Raw genomic sequence first — 3004 nt, forward strand, 5'->3', positions numbered from 1 at the left:
TCCTTTTGTTCTTCAGTCTAGTTGTGGAGGACGTTGCTTCACTGGCCCAAGTTGGCACCATCATTGCACTCCTCCCGGGTGAGGCACACCAGTCGCCGGCTTCTGGACGGCCGCTCACTGCGGCTGCTGGCCGCTCACGCTGGCTGCTGGCTACACACGGTAGCCCATGACAACCCACTGCCACAGGGGCTGCAGCCTACGCCGTCGCCGGCGACTCGCCGGCGACTCACGGCAGCCCAGCTCCACGTTGAGCTGTTGTTCAGCATCTTAGCTGTGGAGGGCAGTGTCACTGGCCCTCATATGTGAGATCCGAACCGGGGCCCTCTGGCATCCCAAGCCAGTTCTTATCCATTGTGCCACTCGGCCGGCCCAACCGTTCTTTTTATTCATCTTCCCTCTCCCTTCTTGCTTGTCTTCATCTTCCTCTTCCACCTTTTTCTGGGCAGCTTTAGTGGGACCCTTTGTGCCATCAAACTTTGCTTTAGCCTTATAGCCCGCAACATCCTTCTCATACTTCTTCAGCTTTGCTGCCTTATTGTTGTAAAACTGCTTTTCACTGTCATTTAAGTTATTCCACAACTTGCCCAGCTCCTTTGCTACCTCTCCGATAGAGATGCCAGAGTTTGTGAATTTGATCTTGGGGTGGAGTTCTGAATAGAACAGGAAGAATCCAGACAGTGGCCTTTTGGGGGAATTAGAGTCCTTCTTCTTGCCTACCTTCGCTGGTCCATAATCCTTCATTTCCCAACCATTGCACACTTTATCTGCCTTTGCAAGTTTCATCAAATTTAGACTTCTCTTCCCCATTGTCTTCCACCCCTCAGAGCAATCCTTAAAAATTTTTGCAAAATTAACAGGGACCTCTGGGTTTTTCTTCTTATGTTCCTCTCTGCATGTCTGCACAAAGAAGGCATCAGCAGACATCTTGCCCTTTGATTTCTTGGGATCACCTTTAGACATCTTGACTGTATTGTTCGCTAGTCTGGGCAGTGCAGGACGCCATGCACAGCTCAGCGCTCCCCAGCACTGGGCTAGCTGCCTCCACGACAGCCGCCTCCATTTTGAATTCTTTAGCCACTGTCTATGCCAGGAAGTATATAGTATATTAATTATCTCACTGTGGAGGTTGTTAAAATAGGCAGGTTTTCTGGAAACTGGTTAACCCAATTGGATTATCTGAAACATAATGAACAGTTGTAATGGACAGTTCAATTGAGTGAAACAAGCATTGGCCAAGAATCAGGAGATCTGGGGTCTGTTCCCAGTTCTGCCATTAAAAGCTCTGTGACCTTGTTACTTAACCTCTCTGGACTCATGTCCCCCTTTGTCAAATGAGGATATTGTGATTTCGAAGGACCTGGAAATGCTCAATTTCTGACAAAAGGTTTCCAAACCCTTGTCCCTACCAAAGTTACTTAAGCTGTGCAGCCTCCCTCCCGGTGCTCTCTTCACTTTATCTCCAAATGTCTTTTGTTACATCTCTCAGCCTCCCAGCCTGGTCCCTTAAACACATCTTTCAGAGTCAGTTCTTCCAAGCTGTTGTTACCCCTCAGACAAACTCATTATTATTCCTGATTTTAAAAGTAAATTATGGTGGTGTTTAACACAGCCACAGCAGGGGCCTCTTTTTGGAAATTATGGCATTTAAGCACAAGACACCCTGGTGTTTGCATGAGAAAAAATAAAATGAAATTTTAAATTGGCCTTTTAAAATGCTTCATGATGTGCTTCTTAAATTATAGGAATGTCCCAAGCATCCACATAAATTATTCTGACCTGGCTAGCATTCATACCAAAAAAAAAAAAATGCCATAGAGTATCCCTTTAGTTCATTCTCTTCAGCACCCACCTGCCTTTCCATGTATTCTGCAGTTGTCAGATTAGGGTAATGTAATGGGTCAGAAGATTCTATGTTCTTCCAGGAAATGGTATCCTGCTCATAGAGAATGGGCTGCCCAGGATGAGACAACCTTTACCCGCTATAACATAAGCTCAGGAGAGCAAAGCCTGCCTGTTTTGTTTATCGCTGCATCCCCAATGCTTAGAACAATGCTAGACACCTCGTAGCACTCAATAAATAGGTGTCAAATAAATGAATGAACAAGGGGTACCTAGCATATTTGGATAAATAAGAAATAAAGTCGATCTAAATACTTTGCGTGAGGTTTAAGATTATGTTCCAGCTTTCTAGAATGTCTTAGACATTTTTCTTTCTTTTCCTCCTTCCCTTCATTTCACACCTTTTTCTGTTGGTCTTGCCCCACCAGTTCTCTCATCTGACAAAGCATCTTCTCCCTCTTGTTGAGTGGGGTCTGAGCAAGCAGCACCGTTCTGGAGAGTGTCCCTGGTGGCCGGAGAAGAAATCTATTACATAGGGCCCACGTGGGGTTGGGGGTGGGACAGTTCTGTGGTCCCTAAGGCTGAGGTCTGTGCACCGCAACCGCGCAGTGATGTATCGTGGTCTTATTCCAGAAGCTTGTTCCATATGCGTGTAGTTTGCTGTTTGGAAAATCACCTTAATGCAGGTGAGTCAGAACAGTTAGACGCAGTGAAGAAGCATCACTTGGAAATGGAGCTTCGTGGTGAGGCTTTCTGTTCCTGGAGGGTCCAAGTTCTATTTCTTTAATCTCCATGTTTTTATTAGAATCCATCTCAGAAGAAACTAAAGGAGAGACTTCCTCTTAAAAATTGGCAATAGTATGTACTTCTTTTGGACAACACACTCCTTAAAGAGAAGAACCTTCTGTAGTAAAAAATCTGTATTTGGTCCAGAGAGTGGTAGGGGAAGGGGGGCTCCACTCCATTCCTTTTGTATTTCATCTGTATATAAACTAACTCAAAAATACTTTTTAAAAGATTTTAATTTATCTGAATCATGGTCTTAAGAGTGATAGTCTAGACACAATTGTTTTCTTTTTTTAAGATTTTTATTGGGGAATTGGGGGATGGGAACAGCGCTGGGGAATTGGGGGAAGGGGAACAGACAAGTTGCTGTCCTTTTGTT

At 44.8% G+C, this 3004-nt stretch overlaps 1 pseudogene; it reads right to left on the bottom strand.

Moving 5' to 3' along the window:
• Positions 1 to 408: 408 nt before the first annotated feature.
• LOC109394249 (high mobility group protein B3 pseudogene) overlaps positions 409 to 3004 on the bottom strand; it is a 7061-nt pseudogene continuing 4465 nt past the window's right edge.

This window comes from Hipposideros armiger, unplaced genomic scaffold (assembly GCF_001890085.2).
Source record: "Hipposideros armiger isolate ML-2016 unplaced genomic scaffold, ASM189008v1 scaffold_417, whole genome shotgun sequence".
NCBI classification, from domain to species: domain Eukaryota; kingdom Metazoa; phylum Chordata; class Mammalia; order Chiroptera; family Hipposideridae; genus Hipposideros; species Hipposideros armiger.